This window comes from Primulina eburnea, chromosome 18 (assembly GCF_022965805.1).
Source record: "Primulina eburnea isolate SZY01 chromosome 18, ASM2296580v1, whole genome shotgun sequence".
NCBI lineage: Eukaryota > Viridiplantae > Streptophyta > Magnoliopsida > Lamiales > Gesneriaceae > Primulina > Primulina eburnea.
Window position 1 is genome coordinate 22,038,424 of NC_133118.1, and position 12,757 is coordinate 22,051,180.

At 40.0% G+C, this 12,757-nt stretch overlaps 1 non-coding gene across 1 annotated transcript; it reads left to right on the plus strand.

Annotated features, from left to right (window-relative positions):
• The first annotated feature begins 12,273 nt into the window (after window positions 1-12,273).
• On the plus strand, window positions 12,274-12,380 carry LOC140820349 (small nucleolar RNA R71). Its single transcript, XR_012115425.1, has one exon. It is a non-coding gene; the product is annotated as a small nucleolar RNA R71 (small nucleolar RNA).
• The last annotated feature ends 377 nt before the right edge of the window (window positions 12,381-12,757 follow it).

Sequence of the window (12,757 nt, forward strand, 5' to 3'; positions counted from 1 at the left end):
TAGGGGGAAAGAAATACACCTTGGTCGTTGTGGAAGATTTTTCAAGATTTACTTGGGTTATTTTTCTCAAATCCAAGGACCAAACTGCTGACCAACTGATCAAGCTTTTCAAAAGATTATTAAATGAAAAATCAGTCGGAATTGATAGAATCAGATCCGATCGAGGAATTGAATTCATCAATCAAGTTCTTTCAAATTTTTTAGAAAATGTTGGAATTAAGCATGAGCTCTCAGCAGCTAGAACTCCTCAGCAAAATGGTGTAGCTGAGAGGAGAAATCGGACCTTAAAGAAGCTGCTAGAACGATGCTTGCTGATTCTGGTATTTCTCAAAGGTTTTGGGCAGAGGCAGTAAACACTGCGTGTTATACTCAGAATAGATCTATGATTAATAAGAATCATATGAAAACACCTTATGAGATCTGGAATGGAAGAAAAAATGTGGTTTCTTATTTCAAAATATTCGACTTCAGATGTTTTATACTTGATAATGGTAAAAATCATTTACTTTTGATGCAAAATCTGGAAGGGAAATATTTCTTGGATACTCTTCAGTTAGCAAAGCATATAGAAATTTTAATAAAAATTCTTTGAATGTGGAAGAATCTATCCATGTTATTTTTGAAGAAAGTGTACTAAATAGAAAGTCAACTGATTCAGTTGAGCTAGCTGACAGATTTACAGATATCAATCTAGAGGATAATGATGAAGATGATAATCATATCATTCGGAACAACCTCCAAACACCAGAACCAGAAATCATAGATCAACCAGCTGATCATGAAACTATTCCAGAAAATCAGTTGAGAGAGACCATTGAGAATATTCAACTATCAACTGATGCAGCAACAACTGAAACAGAAGTAGTTGCTGATGTAGCTCCAACTGATACAGAAGCAGTTGCTAACGTGGATAGAACAAAGGCGGAATTTAGTTGGAAGAAATGACATCCTCCGAAATTGGTGATAGGTAATCCATCTGATCTAGTAAGAACAACAAATCAGATGCTAAATCTAATTATTCATTCAGCTTTTGTATCACAATTGGAACCGAAGAAAACTGATGAAGCACTTGCAGATCCAAACTGGGTAAATGCAATACAAGAGGAGCTGAATAAGTTTACTCATAACAATGTCTGGAACCTAGTTCCAAGACCAGTTTCAAAAACTGTTATAGGTACAAAATGGGTGTACAAGAACAAGCTGAATGAAGACGATTTAGTTGTGCGCAACAAGGCAAGATTGGTAGCACAAGGTTACAGGAAAGAACAAGGAATTGACTATGATGAAACATATGCACCAGTTGCAATACTGGAAGCTATCAGAATATTCATTGCCTATGCCTGATTCAAAAATTTCAAAGTCTACCAGATGGATGTAAAGAGCGCATTCCTGAATGGCCAGCTGCAAGAAGAGGTCTATGTTGAACAACCCCTAGGTTTCATCAATCATTTATTTCCTGATCATGTCTACCTTTTGAACAAAGCTTTATATGGTCTTAGACAAGCTCCAAGAGCTTGGTATGAAACTCTCTCAAAATTTCTAACTGATCATGATTTTTTTGTTGGATCAGTTGATAAGACCTTGTTCAAATTTTCAAAAAATGATCATATTCTACTCGTTCAATTTTTTGTTGATGACATTATATTTGGGTCAACTAACCCCAAATTGTGCGAGAAATTTTCTAAGTTGATGCAGGATAAGTTGAAATGAGCATGATGGGTGAACTGACATTTTTCCTTGGGCTACAAGTGAAGCACTTGGAGACTGGGATTTTTATCAGTCAGACAAAATACACGAAGGAGTTGCTGAAGAAATTTGGCATGGAATCGTGTTCCGCTGCAAGTACTCCCATGAGCTCATCAGTTAAACTGGATACTGATCAAGGGGGAATATCAGTTGAGGCGGCACTTTACAGAGGTTTAATAGGTTTATTATTGTACCTAACTGCTAGTCGCCATGATATCGTTTTTGCTGTCTGTATGTGTGCCAAATTTCAAGCAAATCCTTAGCAATCACATTTTTCAGCTGCCAAACGTATTTTGAAATATCTTAAAGGCACTCAAAATGTTGGGTTATGGTATTATAGGGACTCATCTTTCAATCTAGTTGGATACTCAGATGCAGATTATGCTGGATGTAAGCTTGATCGTAAAAGTACAAGTGGATCATGTCAGTTTCTAGGAGACAGACTGATCTATTGGTTCAGCAAGAAACAAACATCCATAGAAACTTCCACAACTGAAGTAGAATACCTTGCTGCTGGAAGCTGTTGTGCTCAACTGCTCTGGGTTCAGCAACAATTGAGAGATTATGGAGTTGACGCTAAAGAATCGCCCATATTCTGTGATAATACTGTTAGAGTAGGTGCCCGTCGAGCCAAGTGTTGGCCGAGGGTTCATGTTTAAGCTCTATGTGTAAACAATCTTTATTTTAATAATATTTGAAATTATTACTTTGGCACTTCTTTATTTGTATACCCATGCTAGTTGCAAAGATAAAGTCCTTGAATATACAAATAGTAGAAAAAATATGAGATGCTCATATGATGAGTATCATGAAACTCATATTTGGAATACTGTATATTCTAAACAGTACCTAGTCGATTCAGCCACTGCTAAGAAGGATATAGGCCGCTCGAGTTTGAGACTAGTATCTGCGATGTAAGTACCATGTTTCATTGGTAGGGGACATTGTGATGTCCGAGCATGCAGATAGGTGCTCCTTGTAGAGTGCACTGAACAACCCTCCATAAAGGACTTTCCAAGTGGTTCTCACTTATCCAGTGGAGACGTCCTAGTTTATGGTTGTACACCATTAGTCCTTATGACCCGGGACAACATTGAGACTCTACATGCTAGCATTGCACTTTGACTTGTTTACCGACTCTCATGGGGTCATTAGGTGGAAAGGTTGGGTGTTTTGTCGAAACATATAGGAGTCGATGCATTGTAGTCGGGGATTCACCGCTTACCTTCGGGTATGGATATCCTATGTGATCTCATGTATATGTAGTATGAAATCTCTGATCAGAGTATGGTTGATCGAGCAAAACTTGCACAGTGAATAATCCCAAAATTTATTTTATAAATGAAAGCACGATTTAAATATCGCAAGTGCACGATAGTCAAGTTATAATAAACGTAAGTGAATACGAGTATCGTTCCACAAGGACTGTGTTACACTATTTTTATTTTCAAGTAAAATTTCTTCAGCAACGATAAAATGATTTGATGATTAAACTAATGTAAATTAAAAAACTAAAACAATTAAAATGCAAAGAAAACGTATTCAAGAAAGCAACGATTAATTTGGATTAAATCAAATGAGAAATGAAGTTGTTGGGAATTAGCGGTTCACCTACCACTCGTGTTTAAATAATTACACTCGACTTTTACTCGTGCATTCGACGGAATTCCCTAGACTAATTAATATACTCAGTCGAGCTATATTAATACTAATCGTAAACATGCAGTACTCAAGTGTCCTCAAAAATTTAACAGTTCAAGATTGCATTACATTATATGGAATCCACTAGCTTTCATTCGGGTGAACTATCACTATCGACACGTACCCACTTTCGTATATCTACTAAAATTGTAAATCCGTGGTTTATACTATTTGATCATATTGTTAATTGTTCTATCGAAATCATCAACAACATGAAATAATCAAGGAAGTTAGTTAGGCTTCGATTGAAACACGAAAGAACAATAGCATAAACAAATCACTAATAAAAACGTCGAGAAATAATGTTAAACACCGAATACGGGGTAGGATCCCCTCAAATCCCAACAAATCTAGAGTTTAGCTACTGAAATTCATGATAAAAACAAACAATCAATGTAAGAAATAAAATACTGAATAATGAAAATACTAAAGATGACGATGGATGACGGCCACGACGCGTGGAAATCTCGAGGTCTTCGAAATCTCCTTTGCTCCTAGCCTCCTCTCCAAGAAAAATGATGAAAAGTCTGATAAAAGATGAAAAAAAACGGCTGCTGATCTCGTGTGTTAGGTTTTGGTGTAGGATAGAGTCCCTAGAAATTTGGAAACAAATCTTTCTCAATCTCGCTTCTCGCTAGGGCGGTATATTTTGACCGCACTAGCGAGAGGTCCTCGAATAAGCTTCCTCGAGCATGTCCCTAGTTTCGCTGGGGCGGTCACTTTTGACCACCCTGGCGAGACACTTGCGCAAAATAATCCTCGGCCAGACCACAATGCTCGCTGGGGCGGTCACTTTTGACCGCCCTAGCGAGACCTCTTCGATATTTTGCCAAAGTTTCTCCCACTTTTTGATTCAATTCCTACAAAATAACCACAGAATACACGAGATCAGTCAAATGCTAAATAATGCTAAAAAAATGCAAAATTCAACTAAAACAAACTAATATGATGCATGAACGCGACTCAAAACCACACTAAAAACACGTAAAAACGAGTCCTATCAACCCCCTCATACTAACCTTTTGCTCGCCCTCGAGCAAAATAGGTTAAAGCACGAGATTCTAAACAAACACAGCAACCACAAAATACTCAAACAAGAAATAACCAACACAAGTAAATGTCAATGGTGAGTTAACAACTGTTATGCTCATGCCTCAGCGAACTTTCCCACATACAAATCATAATCAAGTCAAATCACAACCGAATACTCATTCTCATCTACACATAAATCTTGACAATAATTTGAACGTGTGTGTGTCATGATGGGTCTAGTCATTCGTACTTCAAATAGATCAATCATCAAATCATGCGAGTCACTCAATTAACATTTCAATACAAGTCTCACTAGCATGCACCCCCGTGTCCATTCATCACTAACCATAGATTGAACTTTATTCAATTCTTAAGTGCAGATAAGGGTGTCGAAAAGAAGGAAAATAAGCTCAAGTGGCTAAAAGTCGGGAGTACACCGATCATTTTCATTGTGTAATCGTCAAGACTTTTCGTTTGACTTTCCTCGTCTCCTTACATCTCCAATGTTTAGCCCAGGAATAGAATTTCATTCCTTTTATTTCGGCTCCCCCTCACCTTACATCTCCACCATTTTTTTCTCTCTTTTTTTTTTCAAGATGCACAATTTTCACACATGTACTCCCTAGGCTAAGAATATATAACTTTGGATTACAGCTGGTTAGGAATACGATATTTTAATTTCGTGCATTGAACATGGGGTATATGTAAAGTTCAAGGCAAATCAATTGTTCTCATTCAAGGTCCCAATTAGTGACTTATTTTCACGGATTTACATGCTAAATCAACTCATAAATGATGCCTTTCAAGTTAACCACACAAAACCTTCAAATTTCACCATTATTCCTACAAAATTCTAGTCCCCACACATGTGTGCTCAAAAAGTTCAAACTTTGTGCCAAAATTCATGCTTTAACAATCAAGAGTACCATTTATGAAGTGACCCAATCAATACTTTTGTATACTATCAATCCAACCTCATCATTGGCTCATAAACTATGTCTTCTCACCATAAACGACACCAAACAAAAGAAATGCAACGAATAACTAAGCAAACATAACAATCTACCCCCCCTCATACTAGAGTTGTGCAATGCCCTCATTGCACAAAACGAAACAGACACTAAAAACATAAAAACTCATGAATGTAAATGCAAAGACAGAATATGAAAAATAAAAAGAAAGAGGACACAGTAAACTCCCCTGATCATAAATCGTCCTCCTCCTCATTCTCAGGCGGTGGAACTCCCTCTTCAGCTGCTGGGGGCATAGGATAATGGTACTGAAACTGGAAGGGTGGCGGGTATGCGGGTGTAGGTGGCCGTCCGGAAGTGTCGATGCCCAAATGAGTTGAGATCCCCTGCACCAAGTATTCGATGTTCTGAATGTGAGCCTGATTAACGGCCTGGTACTCAGTCTGATAAGTGGCCCAAGCGCCCAATTCGTCGATGCGATCTCGCATGGCACAGCGGCATGGCTACGGAGGTGGTGGTGCATGTCCTAAGGCCGGAGGTGGTTGAGCTGCTCCCCCATAATCAAAAAATACCTCCTCGGGCAGCTCATCCTGTCTTTTCTCCCTCTTGGATCTATAAAGAGCCTCATCAATGGCTCTCATCGGCGGTAACCACTCATCATCATCTGCAAATATCACCCCCGCTCGGGCACACAGCTCAGTCACTATCGTCGGGAAGTAAAAACCCAAATTGCTGCTATTTATACACATGTTAAGCTGTCCGAAAATGAGCCTGCCCACATCAATCACCATCCCAGTATAGATGGCATAAAGAACAACCGCCCGCTCACGCTGTACATCACTCGTATGACCGACCGGCATCAATCTCTTAGACAAGAACGCATAACACAATGCCGCGTCCACTTTCAAAAATTTTTCAAGAAAAACCGTATACGTCCCCGGTTGTTTCCACGTGGTGCCCGGATAACAGAGTGTGCGAATGATCAAATCATAATCCGGGTTAAGCACCCACGCCTGAAACACCGAATCATCCACCGACGGTAAACCCAACAAGTCATTGATCGTCTTGGAATCATACGGGACTAGATGTCCCCTCACAAATGCCTTATGCTCATTCCCCTCCGGAGCATTGTCATAAAATTCACACACCATCGGAACCACTGCTGCATTCGGTTGTGCCACAAAGGTAGTCCACCCTCTTCCTGCTACTTGGAACTCCGCAAAATGATTGATAATAGACGAGCTAAATCCTCGCTCAAGGATTGGTTTCCTATGTAGTCTAGCATTTTCAAATCTCTCCCCAGCTTTTTCATTCACAAACATAGATGGAGTGGAACGAGAACTAGAAGCACCATGAGTTACCTTAGATCTTTTGGGTGCCATTGTGGAAAATTGGAGAAGAGCACAAGTAGCCCGTAGTAGGAGGCTGTTTTCCGGAACTTGGTGTCGGTCGGGAACGGAAGAGGCGGCCGGAAAAGAGGCGGCGGTGGCCGGAAATCTTGGGTTCGCCGGAGAGTTGAGTTCTTGACCGGAAAAATCGCGTCTTGACACTTGGTGAAGGTGAGGGTGCACGATTGTACCTGAAATTTTGTGAGAAGAGATGAATTGAGTGAGTTTGAGAGATTGGGAGCGAAAAAATCGGGAAGGGGGCGAGGGTTTTGAAGTGGAGAAGAAAAGAGAAGAGGAAAGTTTTATAATCTGCGCGACTCGCACCGCCCGAGCGAGAAGTTTTCGGAAAAAAAATTTGATTATCTTCGCGACTCGCTAGGGCGGTCAAAATTGACCGCCCGAGCGAGAGGTTTTCGGAAAAAAGTGTTTGAAAAATACGAGTTCTCGCTGGGGCGGTCACCTTTGACTGCCCTAGCGAGGAGTTCTCGACTTAAAACCTTAAAAAAAAAAACGTATCTCTCGCGGGGGCGGTCAATTATGACCGCCCTAGCGAGGAGTTTTCGGCGACTATGTATTTGAAAAATGTGAGTGCCCGCCCTAGCGAGACATTGTCGTTTTTAAAATGAATGCAATGCCATGCAACTACCTAAATGCAAATGATGCGATTAATAAATGAAGAAAATATAATTAAAATCAATATAAGGAGTAGAAGTAATTCTCAATTTATATTCTAGAGCTCGACTCTTCACCCATGTCCTCAATGACTGTCATGGAGCCGAGTGACTCCAATTTGTGGCTCAATTGTGCCACCGATATAGTGCTTCAATCTTTGAGCGTTCACAGTAAATGTCCCTTCCTTGCCATCATGCAACACCACTGCACCCGATGGAAACACCTTGGCTATAGTGAAAGGTCCTGACCACCTTGACTTTAGCTTGCCCGGAAAGAGTCGTAAGCGAGAATTGTATAACAACACCGCCTCACCCACTTTGAATTCCCTTCTTATAATGTGTTTATCATGGGCTCGTTTGGTGTGTTCCTTGTAAGATAGTGCAAGATCATAAGCTTTTCCTCGAAACTCATCTAACTGATTCAACTGCAGCAATCGTTTTTCACCTGCAAGAGCAAAATCAAAGTTTAGTGCTTTGGTCGCCCAATATGCTCTATGCTCTAATTCTACTGGTAGATGACATGCTTTACCAAAAAGCAACCTATATGGTGTAGTGCCTATAGGTGTTTTAAAAGCAGTACGATAAGCCCACAAAGCATCATCTAACCGAATGGACCAGTCCTTTCTATTCACATTAACCGTCTTTTCTAGAATCCTCTTAATTTCTCGATTGGATACTTCAACTTGTCCAATAGTTTGGGGATGGTATGGAGTGGAAACCTTGTGGGTGACACCATATTTGCCCAACAGTTTATCAAAAATTTTGTTGCAAAAATGGGTGCCACCATCACTTATGATTGCACGTGGTGCACCAAATCGATTAAAAATATATTTCTTTAAAAATTTTAACACCACTTGTGCATCATTAGTGGCACAAGCCTCTGCCTCCACCCATTTAGATACATACTCCACTGCCACCAAAATATATTTTTTCGTGAAAGAACTAGGAAACGGTCCCATAAAGTCTATCCCCCATACATCAAAAACCTCACACTCAATGATATTATTTAAAGGCATTTCGTGACGGTTAGAGATGTTACATGTCCGCTGGCATTTATCACAATGTAGCACATAAGAACGAGCATCTTTAAAGAGAGTTGGCCAATAAAAGCCACTTTCAAGTACCTTGGATTCCGTCCTTATTGGTCCGAAATGACCACCTACCTCACGGTCATGGCAATGGTTGAGAATTCGATCAAACTCTTCCTCCACAACACACCGTCTTATCATGGAATTTGCACAAATTTTAAACAAAAACAGTTCCTTCCAAAAATAGTATTTCACTTTAGAAAAAAATTTCTTTTGTTGGTGAAACGATATGTTTGGTGGAGGTGTGCCTGTGACAAGAAAGTTAGCGAAATTTGCATACCATGGACAAAGTTTCATCTCAAGCAATTGTTCATTCGAAAACCAGTCATCTATATAATCGTCACTGCCCTTACTTCTAACATGCTCAAGCCTAGACAGATGAACAGCAACTACATTTTCTACACCCTTTTTATCTCGAATCTCGAGATCAAATTCTTGCAATAATAAAATCCACCTAATTAACCTAGGTTTCGCATCTTTCTTAGCAAGCAAGTATTTGAGGGCAGAATGATCTGTATACACAGTTACTTTAGACAGAACAAGGTATGAATGAAATTTATCAAAAGCAAATACTATAGCAAGTAATTCCTCTTCAGTAGTAGCGTAATTCAATTGAGCATCATTTAAAGTCTTACTTGCATAGTAGATGGTATGAAATACCTTGTTCTTCCTTTGACCCAGCACCGCACCAACAGCTGTATCACTAGCATCGCACATCACCTCAAACGGTAACTCCCAATCAAGGGCAGTCAGAACAGGTGCTGTCACCAAGCTTTCCTTGAGTATCTCGAATGCATGCAGACAAGCAGAATCAAAATTGAATTCAACATCTTTCATCATCAAAGAGGATAAAGGTTTAGCAATTTTGGAAAAATCTTTAATGAAACGCCTATAAAAACCAGCATGCCCTAGGAAACTTCTAAGTCCTTTTATTGATGAAGGTGGTGGTAGGTTTTTGATTACTTCCACCTTGGCCTTGTCGACCTCAATTCCATTCTCTGATACCTTGTGTCCTAACACAATCCCCTCTTGAACCATAAAATGACACTTCTCCCAATTTAACACCAAATTGCTCTCCTCACATCTAACTAACACCAAGTTCAAATTCTCTAAACATTCATTAAATGAGGAGCCAAAAATAGAGAAGTCATCCATAAAAATTTCAAGGAAATTTTCAGTCATGTCATGAAAGATAGCGGTCATGCATCTTTGAAATGTTGCAGGTGCATTGCATAAACCAAAGGGCATACGTCTAAACGCAAAAGTACCATAAGGGCAAGTGAAAGTAGTTTTCTCTTGGTCCTCAGGTGCAATTGTGATTTGATTGTATCCCGAATATCCGTCTAAAAAGCAATAAAATTCATGACCTGCTAATCGTTCAATCATTTGATCGATAAATGGCAAGGGAAAGTGATCTTTACGGGTTGCATCATTCAATTTCCTATAATCTATGCACACACGCCAACCCGTAACAGTTCTAGTGGGAATCAACTCATTTTTTTCATTAGTAATAACAGTAATCCCACCCTTTTTAGGCACACATTGTACAGGACTTACCCACGCACTATCAGAGATAGGATAGATAATACCTGCATCCAGAAGTTTAATTGTTTCAGCTTTTACTACCTCTTGCATCTTTGGATTGAGTCTCCTTTGTGGTTGTGATAGAGGTGAGTATTTATCTTCCATCAGAATTTTGTGCATGCAGATCGAAGGACTTATCCCTTTTATGTCTGAAACCTTCCAAGCGAATGCTCCTTTATGCTCCTTAAGGACTCCCAAGAGCTTACTCTCCATATCATCTGTCAAAGAAGAGGAAATAATAACAGGCAATTTATTATTTTCTCCTAAATATACGTACTTGAGATGTGGAGGTAGTGGTTTGAGCTCCACAGTAGGTGGCTCCTCTAGGCTTGACTTTTGAGGCATTAAATCTTTTCTGTCTCCCAATTCCTCTAGTCTAAACCTCACTTGCTTTCTCCAAAGTGGAATGGCATTCAAATGAGCTACCATCTCCATCTTTTCCTCGTCTAGCTCGTCCTCCTGCTTTTCAGTAGTGAGAGTGGCCTCCAATGGTTCTTTCAATCCATCCTGCATAAAATCACAAACAAGAGAATCCAAGACATCAATACGAAAGCAACTATTATTGTGCATTGTGTGCTTGAGAGTATTGAAAAAATCAAAAATAATTTCTTCTTCTCCAACTCTCAGTCTCAATTTCCCCTCCTCAACATCAATCAGTGCTTTCCCTGTAGCCAGAAACGGTCTCCCTAGGATTAAAGGCATTTCTAAATCTTCCTCCATGTCAAGTACCACAAAGTCTGCAAGAAAAATAAAATTATCCACTTTCACCAAAACATCTTCGATAATCCCACGTGGATACTTGACAGATCTGTCAGCCAGCTGCAACGACATCCTAGTTGGCTTGGGTTCACCTAATCCCAGTCTCCTAAACACAGAAAAAGGCATCAGATTAATACTCGCACCAAGATCACATATAGCTTTATGAAAATTAATGTCACCAATAATGCAAGGTATAGAGAAACTCCCTAGATCTTTTTGCTTAGGAGGCATCTTGTTTTGAACTAAAGCGGAGCAATTTTCAGTCAAATTCACCGTCATATGATCTTCTAGCTTCCGCTTATTTGCTAAAATATCTTTCAAGAATTTTGCATAACTTGGCATATTCAATAAAGCATCAGCAAAAGGAATGTTAATATGCAATTTTTTAAATATCTCAATAAATTTACCAAATTGTGCAACTAATTTAGCTTTCTTCATTGCTGCAGGAAAAGGTGGAGGGATAAAAATTTTATTCTGTGCAATAGGTGTAGATGTAGAGTTAGAAGACTTACCTCCTCGATTTTCCGCCTCATCCTCACCGTGCTTGGTCTTTTCCTCATTAGACTCGAGCGCTTCTCCACTACGCAATTCCACAGCCTTTACATGTTCTCTTGGGTTAGTTTCCGTGTTGCTTGGCAAAGCTCCTTGCTCCCTATTAGCAATCAACTTAGTCAATTGTCCGATTTGATTCTCTAGCCCCTTTATGGATGCATCTTGGTTCTGAAATCTCGTCTCTGTTGCAGAAATAAATTTAGTCATCATTTGCTCTAAATTGGACTTCTCCTCCCGAGGCGGTTCTGGCTTGAATCCTTGGTGCATTCCATATGGTGGACCTCTTTGTTGGCGATTTTGGTTGTTTTGACCTCCCCATGAAACGTTTGGGTGATTCCTCCATCCCGGATTATATGTGTTCGAGTAAGGGTCATTTCTAGGACGGTTCTGGAATCCCACTTGTTTTACCGGTGCTCCCTCAGGCACATAGAATGGATTGCCATCTTGGCAATCCTGTACATCGTGCTCACCCCCACACTTATCACAGAAAATTTCTTGCAGACGCATAGCCGACCCACTCATGCTCATCCCATCAATCTTTCTATTCAAAGCCTCTAACTGTGCTGAGACCGCCGACAAATCATTAACTTGATTAACTCCAGCACCTTGTCTCTGCCTATCAGACTGAGGATGATAGCTACTAGCAGCCATCTCCTTCAATAACTCATATCCTTCCTCAGCCGTTTTTCTCAGTAAGTTACCACAGGCAGCAACATCTATCATAGTACGGTTAGGAGTAAGAAGACCGTAGTAGAAAGTTTGAACAACTAACCCAAGAGGTAGCTCATGGAGTGGACATCTCCTCAACAAGTCCTTGTAGCGCTCCCATGCCTCGTAAAGTGACTCTTGCTCATATTGAGCAAAATTAGTAATGTCAGCTCTGAGCTTCATAGTCTTCGACGGAGGAAAGTACTTGATCAAGAATGCCTTTGCCATATCCTCCTATGTAGTAATAGACCCTACAGGCAAACAGTTTAACCACGACTTAGCTTTATCTCTCAGTGAAAATGGAAATAAACGCAAACGAACAGCATCATCAGACACGCCATTAAACTTAAAAGTATCAAAAATTTCAAGAAAGTCAGCTATATGAGAATTAGGGTCGTCAAGTGCACTTCTCCCAAATTGGACAGTGTTCTGAATCATCTGAATGATAGCTGGCTTGATCTCAAACTGATTAACTCGGATGACTGGTCTTACGATGCTTGGACGTGCTCCATCAAGAGACGGCTGTGCATAATCCAACATCGGTATACGCCTTGGCT